At 48.5% G+C, this 16,064-nt stretch overlaps 3 protein-coding genes across 4 annotated transcripts in view; 1 reads left to right on the top strand and 2 right to left on the bottom strand.

Annotated features, from left to right (window-relative positions):
* Positions 1–16,064, top strand: part of LOC137618708 (zinc finger protein 454-like) — a 584,206-nt gene that overhangs the window by 382,179 nt on the left and 185,963 nt on the right. The gene's annotated exons all lie outside the window — the stretch shown is intronic.
* The window catches only part of LOC137618710 (ketosamine-3-kinase-like), a 504,853-nt gene that overhangs the window by 442,866 nt on the left and 45,923 nt on the right, over positions 1–16,064 (bottom strand). The gene's annotated exons all lie outside the window — the stretch shown is intronic.
* The window catches only part of LOC137618705 (uncharacterized), a 33,441-nt gene that overhangs the window by 9,702 nt on the left and 7,675 nt on the right, over positions 1–16,064 (bottom strand). The window contains exon 2 of the mRNA XM_068348862.1: positions 11,783–11,926. The gene's annotated coding sequence lies outside the window, so the exon portion shown is untranslated. The remainder of the gene's footprint in view (positions 1–11,782; positions 11,927–16,064) is intronic.

The following is a 16,064-nucleotide window of genomic DNA, read 5'->3' as shown; positions in this document are numbered from 1 at the left end:
CACCGCCCTATCCTAGCTAAAAAAAAAATGTAAACAAACAACCTCAAATATACCGACAGTCTTTCCCACTACAAACAATCATTCGCTAACTACCCTTGTTCTTCGGCGCGCACCGCGGACACACAAAACACGCACACACAAAACACACATACACATATACTCTCTCGTGCACGCGCGATCTAGCAAAACTAAAGCAAATGAAATTCTCTCTCTCTCTCTCTCTCTATTTGACAAAACTAAAACAAACACACTTTCTCTCTCTTGCGATTTGACAAAACTTAAGTAAATAAACACAGTCCCTCTCTCTCTCTCTCTCTAATGACAAAGCTAAAGCAAATAAAATATCTCGATGTAACAATACTAAGACAACTCTCTCTCTCTCTCTCTCTCTCTCTCTCTCTCTCTCTCTCTCTCTCTCTCTCTCTCTCTCTCTCTCTCTCTCGATTTGGCAAACAAAAAAAAATAAATAAAAATAAAATTAATCCTCCACATCGCGTGCATAGCGCTAATTGCACGCGTGCACGGACACTCTGTACTAATTGTTACGAGAGCCCGACTACTCCACATAACTGAAACTCGAAGGTTCCAAGTTGTGTGAACTCGAAAGTCCAACCCGACAGAGGCCCGAAGGACTCCTAAGGTCATGAGAACCCGTAGGATAAACATGACGAAAGTTTAAAGGCTCCCGATCACACCCGGCGAAAGGGTGATCGTCACGAGACCCCACGGGGTCAACGTGAGGGGAACCAGTAGGATCAAAAAGACGTCTCCTACCAGCACGAGGGGGAGAACGTCAGGGATGAAAATAACTCCTCCGCAGGCTAGATTTGTTCACCCGAAGGAGAATGTCGCTTAATACAAGGCTCTTGCTCCGCCCCTGGAGGAGAACCAAAAAGCGTAAGAGGGAGGAGCGTAGATCAGTAAACTCATACAAGTTTCTTCTCGTGATTGGTTGGAAGGTTCTTCCTAAGGAGATCGCCTAAAACAAGCTTTCTCCCTGCCCTATGGGGAAAAGCGTAGGCGTATTAACTTTTCTCTCTCAACGAGGGAAAAAAGTCTTCCCGAAGGAAGGATTGCCAAAGGCAAGATTTCTCCCCTCTCTATGGGGAAAAGCGTAGGTTTAATAATCTCTCTCGCAAACGAGGGAGAAGTCCTCCCGATGAAGGACATCGCCTGAGCCAAGCATACTCCCAGGGAGAAGTTCCCCCCGAAGGAGGCATAAGCCGTAGATTTGCTTTTCCCCAGCTCCTGGGGAGAAAGCACAGTCTTCGGGGATGAGATAGCAGAGGTAAAACGCATTGATCTGTTCGCAACTCCTTACGAAGGAGGGAAGGTTGCTGACTGTCTGAAGTGGGGAAGCTTTCCCTCGGAAGGGGGATGGATCTTTCACGCAGTCCAATTCCGAGGAAGGTTATCACTCCCTCGTAAGGGAAGGGTCTCTAATCCCTGGAGGCGAACCTCCTGTCAGCAATCTAAGTTTCCCAATAAGTTGATCAAGTTGCAGGTTGACAACGAGTGTTACCTCGTAATATGGGCAGCTCATGAGCTGCCACATGAAGCGCAGGATAACGAACAGAGCGGCCGAAGCCCTCGGCATCGCGTTCTACGTCGCTGCAATCTGGGTGTTTTCTTTTAGCCTCTCTAACACGTTTCCCTTTTCACTTCTGCTCTCAACCAAAGAGAAGAAGGGGCGAACCCCTGCATCTTCTTTCGAGGTTTCCGAGAGACTTGAAATCCTCAACTCATTAGGGAGGTTGTCCTGTCTGAAACACGGAAGCGAGGGATTGACCCAGCGAGTGTATGATCGGAGATTTGCGTGTGTAGCGCTAATTGTGTGCAAACACCTGCGTGACTGGGGTCTGAAGACTCTGCCATAAGAGTAAAACTCCTGATTGTTATGGGCGTAGTGTTGGATGGGCGTACGTGAACACTCCGCATGACAAGAGTTCGAAGACTCTCTGACCTAAGAGTAACACTCTTGATGACTTGTGTCATGAGAACCCGAAGGTTCAGCGTGATCGTGCGTGCCCCTAGAGGTTGTGTTGCGAGAACCCGAAGGCTCAGCGTGAATGTGCGTGCCCCTAGAGTTTGTGTTGTGAGAACCCGAAGGGCTAGAGCAACGGGAAAATGGAAGTCTCCCTTGTCACGATACACCGAAGTGTCAGCGAGACTAAATGCACGAAACCCTAGGTTTCAGCAACTAGCTGTGAGAAAACGAAGGGATAGCGCACCAGGAAACCGAGGTTTCCTTGTCACGAAACCCAAAAGGGTCAGAGATCGAGAATTCAAAGGCGAGAGCGATCTCTGTGAAGATAGAGAGTAAAGCAAGGAGAAGCGCTCTATCTGACTTTTTCTAGAGAAGACGGAGACCCTCAAACTAATATGCGAAGAAGAGGGTTTGAGGTTAAAACGTGCTTTGCCCTTGGCCACGCTCTTGGTTTCTTAAATGATACCTCTCACGACGATGACAGCGAGGCAGAACGATGACGAGAGGGATCGTTCTTCTCAGGTTTGTGGCACAAGTGTATATAATCTCGAGGCAGGAAGTCTCGGGGAGAGACAGAAGGCAAGAAAGAGCGAAAATGATAACGTCTCTTCCTATCTCGCCTGTCTCTTCGGTGAGAATATCTAGGTGAAGGCGTAAACGTGCGCGCGAGAGAGTTATCTCGCACGTCTGTGCCAGCCGAAGGGAGCGAGCTGGAGAAAATTCCTCATGGTGGAATCATATGGGAGCGTGGGAGTGCGCGCATATCCTTGCGGATGCGGGAGAAGGTTGGTGCGCCGGTAAGTGCTGGCGGGTTGATAAGCGCTGGCGTGTTGCAAAGCACTAGCTCGTTGGTAAGCACTGGCGCTGCGGGAAAAGGCAGCATGGCTGCCTTGTCAGAAGACCTTATTTTAGAATGATTTATTGTTAATTTGTTCTCTTCATTTATTTATTTTCTTATTTCCTTTCCTCACTGGGCTATTTTTCCCTGTTGGAGCCCCTGGGCTTATAGCATCTTGCTTTTCCAACTAGGGTTGTAACTTGGATAGTAATAATAATAATATTAGTAGAAAGTTAACGCGCAGGTTTTACCTGTCGCGTAGGATGGTGTTGGGCACGTATGCGCACGTGTAGGAGAATGTTGGCGCATAGGAGAGCACTGGCGCGCAGGAGAGTGCCATTGCGCAGAAGATTGGTGGGGCGCAGGCGCGTGATGGAGTTATGCTCTTGTTGGAGCGTATGCGCATGTTGGCGCATACGCTCTTGATGCCCTATATTAGGGTAAGAAGGAAGCACTTTTAAGTTTGTGACGAGAGGGCTTAGTCTAGCGGCGAGACATCTCGTGAAGAGACAGAAGGCGAGGAAGAGCAAGAACGATTATGTTTCCTCCTATGTCGCCTGTGCTCCGGAGAGAACAACTGGGAAAAGGAGTGCAATCTCTCCTTTTCCTCTATATCTCTCCCTCCTAGCCTCCGAAGAAGAGAGGACAGTGAAGTGGAGGAGGAGAAGGTACTGTGAGGACCACTTCTACATACTTGGCAGGGGAACCCATCCTCCGCAGGGTAGCAGAACACCCATGACCTCCGTAATGGGGCATAGGGAAAGAGGATCAACATCCAGCGGTGACAAAAAGGCGTCGTGAACACTTCCTCAAATAGAGGACATCATCTACAATGAAAAAGAAAAAGGATTCATCAAAACTCAAAAAAAAAAAAAAAGAAAGGCTAGTCTGCCAGCAAATAAAGCAGGAGCAGTGGTGTTACCACTGCAACGGCTAGAATTTGATTGAAGGTAAACAGCAGCAACCGACCGGCGGTCCCCCACCACTGTCCGGTCGTTAACGACCTTGTTAAGGTTTTTCTGCCCCATTTTCTAGCTCGCGCTAGAATATCTCCTATAGTAAAGAATGAGGGTTTGTATTTAGTGTAGGAACAACCAAGTACTCCTTAAAAGAGCAAAAGATAGAAAAAAGTAAAAATCTGTTTAGTTTCGAGCCAAAAACACGAGTGACAAGATTTGAACAGTGAGTTTGAGAGCTGGTCTACAAGCTAACCCGTCCCCCTGCTAACTAGAGAATGGTGGTTATACCTCGCGAAAAGTCTCATGGCTAGTTTCCAGCTTCTTTGAAAGCATATTCCTTGTAAATAGCAAAAGGGTTTGTATTGAGTGTCAAAACAAACAAATTGTTTTCATTAAAAAACTATTTGAAACAAAATATATAAAAGTTCTTCAAGCCATAAATATGACAATTTTGGAGATAATTTGTATTTTTCCTAACCATACAAACCTTAGCTATTTACATTGGGTTTACTTTCGGCGTAGCTGAAATTGAAGAGCCATTAGATTTTTAACGAGGGTTTACTACCCCCGCGCTAATTGGCAGGGTAAGCTACCCCTCCCCCCTCACACACCGGTGAAATGTCTCACTTCACTTAGAGGTAGGACTTGACTTGGGGGACAGGGTTGGCGGGCAAATATGTGTAAATAGCTAAGGTTTGTATGGTTAGGAAAAATACAAATTATCTTCGAATTTGTCATTTGTTCCGTAACCGAAATACAAACCACACTATTTACATTGGGTGACTTACCCCTTAGGAAGGGTGGAAAGTCCCCAGGAATACTGGCTTTGGCTTACCCAGGGACTTGGAATCCGAATGAGCCGCACTCGAGAAAAGGAGTCTCTGCACCTCACAAGTTGCAAGGAACGTGTGGCCTACATAAGCTTGTGTGTGAAGGAAGAAAGTGTGACTCGTCCTAGGCAGTTGACCTGGAGTTCCTAGGCGGAACTCTGGGATAGGATGTTCCCAATACCACCTCGTCAGGGTATGGAGGACGCGACAGTATTAACTTAATACTTGGAACACAAGGAAGCATGGTTTACCTGCAGAGGTTTGAGGTCAGCTATGCAGAGACCAGGAACACAAGGAAGCATGGTTTACCTGCAGTGGTTTGAGGTCAGCTATGCAGAGAACCTAGGATGCTGCTTTCCCCAAGAGAGGGGAGGATGAAGAAAGAAGTAAGGGCCAGACATACTTCTTCCGTTCATGCAGTCTAAAACCCGGTAACAATGCCCCCAACCTTCTGCTACCTGTCCAAAAAGGAGCCTGAGGTTAGACCAGCTGTTGTGTAGCCACCTCAGGGCGATAGAAACGTATCGATACCCCTGTGGGTCACGTCCTGCAGGAAGTTGGCTGTGAAGGTTGCTAGACTCTTCCAGACTCCAGCTTGTAGCACCTGCGTCACAGAGTAGTCCCTCTTGAAGGCCAGGGACGTTGCGAAGTATCTGACATCGTGGGCTGTAGGGCGACGTGACGGGGGTGGATCTGGATTCGGGTCGAGATGAATGCCCTTGAATCCGGGCTGAAAAGGCATTCTTGGTGACCCTCCCCTGCGTCCTTCCTGTGCTCCTAAACTGGGCTTTCACGTGAGGACGAACTGCAGCTGTTCTTAAAGATAACCCCTTTGGTTCCTTACTGGCAAGTTAAAGAAGGTCTGGGTCATCTGGTACAGAACGGAGACTCGAAATCTTGAAGGAATCGAACCGAAGGGCCGGGACTCCAAGATTCTGAGTCTAGTAACCAACTCAGGAACGAACCTGAATGTTACCTCCCCCTATCCTCTTGAAAGGGCGGAGTTGTACGAGAGACCATGAAGATTGCTTACACACTTGGCCGAGGCCAGAGCGAGCAGGAGCACCGTCTTCCAAGACGGGCGACGATTAGAGGCCTGACGTAATGGTTCGCAAGAAGATCTCTTAAGGGTCTTAAGAGCCCGAACCATGTTCCATGGAGGAGGTCTTGCTCCGACTGGGGCAGGTACATACGAAGCTTCGCATGAGCGAAGAAAGATCCAGCGGGGAGGAAATGTCTATTCCTTTCAGCCTGAAGGCCAGGGTAAGGCTGAGCGATAGGCTTCACTGCCGAGAGTGGAAATTGAGTTTCCTCCCGCCGATAAACAATAACTCCGTTATTGCTGGAGTAGAGGTATCAAGGGGAGAGGTACCTCTCCCACGACACCAACCACAGAAGACTCTCCACTCGCCTGGTAGACCCCTGCGGATGACTATCGCAGGTGACGCGACCTCTGCTCCGCGACTGTTGCTGGGTGCCTCTTAGTGAGGTGACGTAAAGTCTCCAGAAGTGAAGCCGAAGCGATGCTACGGCTTGTGACAGATGTTGCAATGTGGTTGTTTGAGTAGCCTGTGTCGTGGAAGAAGCTCTCCCGGGAGTTCCGCCAGGGGATGCAGAAGGTCCGGAAACCGTTCTGCGTAAAGTCGCAGCGGAGCTCTCAGGGTCATCGATAGGTTGACCAACAACCGGTCTTGTTGAGACCCCTTCTCAACAGACAAAAATGGTGGGAAGACATAGGCGTCGATGCTGTCCCACCGTTACAGGAAGGCATCTTGCCAAAGAGTCTCGGAGACTGAGACGGGGGGGTAGTACAGCGGCAGCTTGAAGTTCCAGGCTGTCGTGATCAGGTCCCCCAGGCCAGGACTTGCTGGTTCCTAGAGACCAAAGACACCCAGGTACTCTCTATCTGTGAGTCCCTGCTCAGGTTGTCGGAGAGAACATTCCTCTGCCCGGAATGAGCGAGCCGAAAGTGGTATTAAGTGGACTTCGGTTCATCTCAGTATCGCTACTGCAAGATGCGAAAGTATGAAAATGTACCTCCCTGCTAGTTGGAATACGCCAGTACCATGGAGCTGTCATGCACGGAGTGACTCGGCAGGATCTGTTGGGTCTGTTGAAGGGCCAGGCTATGGCCTCTAAGCCTAGCTCAATGATGTGGAGGTACCCTTCAGGTCCTGACCATACGCCTGAACCAGAACATGGGCCATCCGCCCCTCCCCCCTTTTCTTTGACGAGTCCGAGAACAGCATCAAATGCGGGGGAAGGACGAGAAGATCCGTTCCCATGCCAGAGGTTTCCGTAGGTCAACCCCCATGCAGGTCTAATCGTTCCGCTACCAGAAAGTCCGGTTAATCATTGCTTTGATTCCACCGGAACTTGGGTCGCCTAACAGGGAACTTATCCTGAGGAGACCATCAGGGAGGAAAGGAGACCTAGGAAACGTCCCTGGATAGGACTGAAAGCTCTCCTTGTCTGAGGAAAGGTTCTGCAACTCTCCTCAGCCACAGTCAACTGATGGGATGGAGAAGGAGTCAATATCATGGCTAGATATCCCAGATGGTGAGGTAGAAGCAGAGAAGGCTCCTTGCGAATTACCATGATCCCTAGATCTTGGTAAAGTCCCGGAAGCTTGACTTGGTGTTGAAGAAGGTCGATTCCGAGACTACCGGAGTTAGCCAGACCTCCAGAAAGCGAAGGAGGCGGAAGCCTGCTCCTGAGTGGCCATGAGGATAGCAGGGAGAGTTCTCTGGTGAAAACCTGCGATGCTGCGGCGGGATCGCAACACAGCATCTTGAACTGGTACATCTGTAGTCTAGGCTGAATTCCAAGTGCTTCCTGGAAGACAGATGGAATGGGACCGGGAAGTACCCGTCCTTCCGATCCAGGGCATACGGAGTCTTGTGGTCTCGCTACCAGTCTGATCGATTCTGCTGTTCCACGCTGAACGAAGTTTGTTCGACAAACTTGATCAGAGCTGAGTGGTCGATGACGGGACTCCCGTCTCAGATCTTTCCTTACAAGAAAGAATCGACTGAAGAAGTCGGGGGGGAAGCCGTCGACGACCCTATGGAGGGCATTCTTCTAGAGCATGGCTCCTTCTGCCCGAAGGGCAAACCCCTTGCCGATCCCATGGCATAGAAGCTCAGCGACACTGGATTCGCTGTCAGTGGAGAGATGTTAAGAGCGAGGCGCGATATCCTTGGCTGATCACGGAGATCGTGCAGGAATCGGCACCGGGATGCTGTTATCTGAAAGAGCAACCTTAGGCATTCCCCCAGTGGGAAAACCTGCAGGGGGGTTGCCAATCCTAGAGTTTGCGAACTCGGCCATTCCCTCTAGGATTATTGCCTCCCCGTCCTACCTGTCCCTGACAGGAGGGGACTGCTATTGTACACCTTGTCTTAGCTGCCGGAGCCGGTTCCGATAACCTTGGTTGACAAGGCTGTATGATGAGGCGTCAGAGGCTTGCAGGGTCTGGAAGTAAGCGCCTTTTGAAGGAGTGAATCGAGATTCAACTTCCGCCGCACACCAGCTGCCCATTTCTCCGTCCTTGGGCTCAAACAAGCTCTTCCCAAGGATGGAAGAGTGTATGAGATTGCCGACATCCACGGATGGGACTTCCGAGAGGAAGTCCTCGGTCAATGCGTCTAGATGCTTCAACATCGAGTTTGTCCGCAAGTTCGAAACTTGTCGATGGAACGCAAAGGTGCTTGAGCCCGAGAGAAGGAAAGTTCCCATGATCTTCCTGGAGCTTCCTTGTACAAATCCTCGAGTCGCAATCGGAGAGGGAAAGGCCTGGAAGCCCTTTCCACGAAATGGTGAAGAGGAAGGGCTAGACCAGTCACCCCCTGCCGGGCGGAGAATTTCTCGAAAGAAAACTCCCTGGCTAGCCCCTTCCATGGAATGGTGGGGAGAGGTTCTGAATAGAAGGAGAAGAATGTTGCTCAGACTTCCCTGAAGTTTCTTCCTGCTCTTGCACGTGCCATACACTGCGTTTACGGGGTGAAAATCATGGTCTGGAAGTACGCGCTCCAGAAGACTCGCCAAGTTGCCCGTATGCGAAAACCCGACGGGAATCGCGGTCGAAATCGCCCTGGCGCTCGCGCGATGGTAAATCGATGGTTCGCGTGTGGGCGAACGTGGGTGCGCCCGTTCGCGAGCACGCAGGTGCATGGGCGCGCAGTCGAAAGTGCGCGAGGGAGCGCAGGTGGGGGCGAACGCGGTTGGAAGGGCGAGTGCTGGCGGTCGGAATCTGATGGTGCGAAGGCGAGCGATAGCTCACTGGCGGGGACCGTGCTGGCGCTCGCGCGATGGAAAACCGTTGGATCGCAAGCGGGCGAACATTGGTGAGCCTGTGCGCATGGCCGAGCGCAGGCGGTCAGGAGACCGCTGGCGCGTAAGCGGGCGACGGCGCGCTGACGAGCGATGGCCCGTAGGCGAGTGAAGGTGCGTTGGAAAGCGATGGCGCGTAGGCAAGCGATGGCGCATTGGCGAGCCGTAGCTCGTTAAAAACGCTTGCGCGCAGGCGAAGAATCACGCGGGCGCGTAGGAGATCGCTGGCGCCTAAGAGACTAGAGAAGATCGTCGGCGAGGAGGAGAAGGATATCTTCTTGCTTGCGCCCAGATCTGGAAGATCGGGGGCGTGAGGGCGAGCGCTGGTGCGCATCGCGCTAATCTGGAGGCGCGCAGATGCATAAGGAAGGGAAGCGCTGATGCGCGCTGGAAAGGAGGCGATCGTGGGCGTACAGGAAACCGTTGGCGCCCATGGCGCGTAGATGTGCGCTGGCGAGCTGAAGAGAGCTGGCGCACAGAAGGTTAGAAGTACAGGTGAGCAATGGCGCGCAGGAAGATCTACAGCGAGACTCAACTACCGGAGATCGTGGTCCACAGCAGGCGAGCTCTAGCGCTACTGCGCGCGCAGGAGATCGTAGGCGCGCAAGTTAAACCTGGCACTTAAGGGACTTACCCAACACTGTGGAATAAGTCCCTTAGCCCCGAAGGGACCGGTGCCCATTGTAAACGGGGTGTGTTGGCGCCCACTGCGCATCTGCGTCCAGTAACGGAGACTAAGACTAGAAGGTCTAGCAGGAGTAGGGCGGCTGCAACGGTCGGTACTCGTGGAGGAGGGACCTATGCGGAGAACGTCGAATGAATATGAAGACGACCTTGGACAGGCGCAACACCCTCCGACCTCCAAAAAGGAGTCTCTGATCGTGAACTCCGCCAAGGGGAAGAGTTACTGGCAGGAGAGACCGTAGGCATCAGCTGTCCCCGAAGGAAACTGAGCCCTCAGTAACAACAGCAGGAGGAGTCCTCCGAAGAGGAGTCTCTGCGGTGAACTCCTCCGCGGGGGAGAAGCACTCGCAGGAGAGACCGTAGGGCTCAGCTGCCCCCTGAAGGGGACTGAGCCTTCAGCAACAACAGCAACAATAGCAGACGGGGTCCTCCGAAGAGGAGTCTCTCTGGTGAACTCCCCCCCCCCTTGGGGAAGAAGCACTTGCAGGAGAGACCGTAGGGCTCGGAAGCCCCCCGAAGGGAACTGAGCCTTCAGCAACAACAGCAGAAGAGGAGTCTCTATGAGTGTCCTCCCTCGCGAACGAGAGAGGAACACTTCGTAAAAGAGACGGGTCAGCAAGGACCTAAACCGAGCAATCCTCCGAAGAGGGGCTCCTGCAGTTGCTCATCCCCTTGAGCGTAGCTGCAGGTGCAACCGCTCAGCACTAAGAGCATAGTCGCACGAATTCCATGGTCTGACCGGAGGACCAGGAACAATATTAAGGTAAGAGGAGTTCCCCCAAAGGGAAAAACTCAATCCTGGACAGGGAACCTTCCCTCGGAAGGGAAGTTACCCACCCAATGAGGCGAGCCTCATGAGTGTTCTAAGATGACCTGAAGAGCTGTCAGACGTCACGGGAGCACTTCCAGGAGAAGGAGACACGCCCCTGACGAAGATCTATAGGGGAGGCTGCAACAGCAGACTCCCCAGGCCCCAACAAGACAGCTCGCTTCGTTGTCACATTATAAAACGAAAGCTAGATCGTTACCTGTGAAAAAATAAAAAGTAATTAGTTAACATTCATTCCCCCGGGAAGACTCCGAAGAGGAATCCCGAGGGAAAAGAACACAAGAATTACACAACAGGCACGTGCTCTAAACACCACTTACGCTCACGGAAGGAGAGCTGTAACAAACACAGAATTATAACAATTATAATTATGTAATTCAAATATGAATGTTCACTAAAGAAAGAACGAAAACCCCGAAAGGAAGCGTTCTACAAGCTGAAAATTTAACAAATACAATTAAATTCATAAAACTAATTGAGATAAAATGTACGGCGTAGCAACCCCACCTGACACGGGAAGGAAGCTACCCAGGACGTAGTAAAGGTAAAACGTAGTAAAGGGTGAACGACCTCAAGAGAGAGAGAGAGAGAGAGAGAGAGAGAGAGAGAGAGAGAGAGAGAGAGAGACCGTAGTCAAACTCAATCGCGACCCATGAAAATACACCGTGGTGGCCTAACTGCCGTGGGCTCCACGGAGATATCGTACACTACACACACAAGCACGAACTCTGAAAAGGAAACTTACTGATTTCTATACTCAAATATATACATAAACATGAAAATATGTTTACATATATATTAGAGTATAAGAAAAGTAAGGGATTAAGTAAAGACAAAACATAAAATGGCTGCCAAGCGAGGACGAAGACAGACACGTCTGTACATCGTCCGAGCCAAAAGTGAAGTGAGACATTACCCCGGTGTGTGAGGGGGGAGGGGTAGCAAGCTACCCCTCCCCAACCCCTGCTAATTAGCGCGGGGGTAGTAAACCCTCGTTAAAAATCTAATGGCTCATCAATTTCAGCTACGCCGAAAGTAAACCCAATGTAAATAGCATGGTTTGTATTTCGGTTACGGAACAAACAGCAATGTGAATCTCCAATATGCCAACCCATAGGCCGTAAGTTGCACTCCGTAAACATTTAAGAACAAAAGCAAAATTACAAATACATAACATAATACAATATATTGGCCACTACTTTCTATTAATTGATGCAAATAGTAAAATTCCAACAGGGTATCACAGTACAGTATAAACCAAAGATATGCTGTACTGTGTATGAATTTCAAATCTATAATTCAATTTGGTAAAATTGTACTTACCACAGATTTTGTGATGGTGTTTCTTATACTTCTGCTTTTAGACAGTCATAGATGGTGCAATATAGTTCCTTTCAAAGAACATAAGCTTCTTAAAATAGTTCCAGAGCTTTGTTACTCTTCTATGCTTTGATGAACAACTGGATTCTGCAAAGATTAATAAACATCAAAACTGCTCTGCGTTAAAGAAAGGACATTGCACTTGGAAATACAGAAGCTCTGAAAACTAAGACTGCATAAAAGGTAAGTGATTTCAAGTGTCCAAGATCTTTTTTCATTTTCTGAGAATAAGACAATTTTACTTTCACTTTTTGGCTAAAAAAATGAAGGTGTGAAGATGACAACCATAGTTATAAGACCCAAATAGGTTGGAAGAGGACAGAATATTACATAAGTATCTATGCTAGGTTAGACTGAAGCATCAATGAGGGGGTTATGAAAGTCTTGCAACAAGACCCAGCACCCTAGGTTAGGTTTGCTAACAATGCTCCCCAATATATCATATCACTCTTGAATACAGATCTCCTATGGGCTAATGTAGCTCCCACCATCCTTATTACCTGAAGCTTCTTGGTTGACACATATCAACATATTCCCATTTGAGCAAATTAAGTTGCATCTGTAGCTTTCCTATGTAGGTCATCGCATTCCAACTTCCTCCATAAATGAGAATTTGCAAAAGTAGTTTTGCGGGTATAACTGTACTTACCGTCAGGGTAATGTTTCCTAATAAAAACCAACTTTTCCTTATAGAAGATTTCACATAAATACTTGCTCTTGAAAAGTCTCCCATGCAAGTTCATTCAAGCTTACTCTGTAGACTCTGTTCTGTTTCCATTAACCAATCACGTGCCCATACGATGGAAAGTTTCCAAAGGGGGTTAATATTTCCCCACCCTCTTTCCTTAACTCTTCGAGTGCTCGCACCAGTCCCTTCTCAAGCCTTTGTCCGTGTTGAGCCTTTGTTTGTATTTTACTCCTTTCGTCTTCTATTATGGGACTTCCTCTACAAACGTGTAGTGGTTGTAATTATTCTTACTTTAAAGCCATAATGAAGTTTCATGGAGATTATTATGGCACACCAGATATAATTATTACTTTTCTTAAAGAACATAACGTGATAGCCCTAAAGTTACAGTGCTCAAAGTGTCGTTCCTGGTTAGCATACAGGGAAGATAAACACCTGTATTATTGTAACACTGAAATTAAAATTGCCAAGACCAAGAAGAAACGCCGTTGTGGTTATAAGGTTAGTGCCTATATGCGTACATTTCTAGAAAGAGAGAGAATGGTTTTAAATGTACTAAATAATAAATATGATATTTTGATTATAAAATAAATTTTTGAACATATTTACCCGGTGAATATATAATAGCTGACGTCTCCGGCGGCTCGACAGAAAAACACAAAAACTCGCGAGCGATCACCATGAAGGTTGCGGGTGTGCCCACCAGCGCCAACTATCGGCCAGATACCACATATACATGTAAACAGCTCCAGTTCTTCTCATCCCGCTGGGTCTTTATCGGGGAGGAAGGGGGGGCCTTTAATTTATATATTCACTGGGTAAGTATATTCAAAAATTTATTTTATAATCAAAATATCATTTTTAAATATTAAACTTAGCCGGTGAATATATAATAGCTGATTCACACCCATGGTGGTGGGTAGAGACCAGTATTAATACAGTTTACGGCGTATATGCTTAGAGTTTTTGACAGTTATATCATAACAAAACCCAAATATATATAGGTACCTGGTAAGGAAGTTGACTTTGACGATTACTCTGCCTTGTTAGTCTGTCTTCCTCACGAAGCCCAGCCATCCTCTTAGGATGCTGAAAGACTCCCAGGAGCTGAAGTATCAAGGGCTGCAACCCATACAACAGGACCTCATCAAACCCCTAATCTGGGCGCTCTCAAGAAATGACATTTGACCACCCGCCAAATCAACCAGGATGCGAAAGGCTTCTTAGCCTTCCGTACAACCCAAAAAAAAGATTAAAAACATTTCAAGAGACAGATTAAAAGGATATTGGAATTAAGGGAATGTAGTGGTAGAACCCTCACCCACTACTGCACTCGCTGCAACGAATGGACCCAGTGTGTAGCAGTCCTCATAAAGAGTCTGGACATCTTTTAAGTAAAATGACGCGAATACCGACTTGCTTCTCCAAAAGGTCGCGTCCATAATACTTCGCAGAGATCTATTTTGCTTAAAGGCCACGGAAGTTGCTATAGCTCTTACTTCGTGTTTCTTAACTTTAAGCAAGCATCGGTCTGTTTCATTCAAGTGAGAATGAGCCTCTCGGATTAAAAATCTGATAAAATATGACAAAGCATTCTTTGACATAGGTAATGATGGCTTCTTAACTGAGCACCATAAGGCCTCAGATCCACCTCGTAAGGACTCAGTACGAGCTAAGTAGAACTTAAGAGCTCTAACTGGACACAGTACTCTTTCAAGTTCGTTGCCTACGATCTCTGACAGGCAAGGTATATCAAATGACTTAGGCCAAGGACGAGAAGGCAGTTCATTTTTGGCCTGGAAACAAAGTTGAAGTGAACATGTGGCTTTATCTGTGGAAAAGCCGATGTTCTTACTGAAGGCATGAATTTCACTGACCCTTTTAGCCGAAGCCAAGCACACTAGGAAAAGCGTCTTGAGGGTGAGATCCTTCAGGGAGGCTGAATGTAATGGCTCAAACCTGTCTGACATCAGGAACCTTAGGACCACGTCTAAGTTCCATCCAGGAGTTGCCATACGACGTTTCTTAGAGGTCTCGAAAGACTTAAGGAGATCTTGGAGATCTTTATTGTTGGAAAGATCTAAGCCTCTATGTCGAAAGACCGAAGCCAACATGCTCCTGTAGCCCTTAATAGTGGGTGCTAAGAGGGAGTGAACATTTCTCAGATGTAATAGAAAATCTGCGATTTGGGCTACAGAGGTACTGGAAGAGGACACAGATGCTGACTTGCACCAGTCTTGAAAGACTTCCCACTTCGACTGGTATACTTTGATGGTAGAAGCTCTCCTAGCTCTCGCAATCGCACTGGCTGCCTCCTTCGAAAAGCCTTGAGCTCTTGAGAGTCTTTCGATAGTCTGAAGGCAGTCAGACGAAGCGCGGGGAGGCTTTGATGAACATCCTTTACGTGGGGCTGACGTAAGAGATCTACCCTTAGAGGAAGACTCCTTGGAATGTCTACCAGCCATTGAAGTACCTCGGTGAACCACTCTCTCGCGGGCCAGAGGGGAGCAACCAACGTCAACCTTGTCCCTTCGTGAGAGGCGAACTTCTGCAGTACCTTGTTGACTATCTTGAATGGTGGGAATGCATACAAGTCCAGGTGAGACCAGTCCAGTAGAAACGCGTCTATGTGGATCGCCTCTGGATCTGGGACTGGTGAGCAATAGATTGGGAGCCTTTTGGTCAACGAGGTGGCAAAGAGGTCTATGGTGGGTTGACCCCAAGTCACCCAAAGACTCTTGCACACGTCCTTGTGGAGGGTCCATTCCGTGGGTATCACCTGACCCCTCCGACTGAGACAGTCTGCCAAGACGTTCAAGTCCCCCTGGATGAATCTTGTCAACAGGGAGATGCCTCGATTTTTTGACCATATGAGGAGGTCCCTTGCGATCACGTACAGCGTGTGGGAGTGAGTGCCTCCTTGCTTGGAGATGTACGCCAAAGCTGTGGTGTTGTCTGAATTGACCTCTACCACTTTGTTTCGAAGAATGCTCTCGAAATTCATCAAGGCCAAGTGGACTGCTAATAGCTCCTTGCTGTTGATGTGCATGCTCTTCTGAACTGAGTTCCACAGACCCGAGCATTCCCGACCGTCCAGGGTCGCACCCCAACCCAAATCCGACGCGTCTGAGAACAACACGTGGTTTGGGTTCTTGACTGCTAGGGACAGGCCCTCTCTCAGACTGATATTGCTGTCCCACCAGTTCAGGCATGCTTTTACTGGTTCGGAGACCGGGATTGATACCGTCTCTAAAGTCTTACCCTTGTTCCAGTGAGAGGCTAAACGGAACTGGAGAGGCCGAAGGTGCAGTCTCCCTAGCGAGACAAACTGCTCCAGGGATGAGAGAGTCCCTACGAGACTCATCCAACTCCTTACTGAACAATGTTCTCTTTTCAGCATTAGTTGGACTTACAGCAGGGCTTGTTCTATTCGGGTGGCAGACGGAAAAGCCCGAAAAACTAGACTGCGAATCTCCATCCCCAAATATAGAATAGTCTGGGATGGGATCAGTTGGGACTTTTCTAAGTTGACCAAAA

This window comes from Palaemon carinicauda, chromosome 25 (genome assembly GCF_036898095.1).
Source record: "Palaemon carinicauda isolate YSFRI2023 chromosome 25, ASM3689809v2, whole genome shotgun sequence".
NCBI lineage: Eukaryota > Metazoa > Arthropoda > Malacostraca > Decapoda > Palaemonidae > Palaemon > Palaemon carinicauda.
The sequence above is the reverse complement of the archived record's forward strand: the minus strand, read 5'-3'. Positions and strand labels throughout refer to the sequence as shown.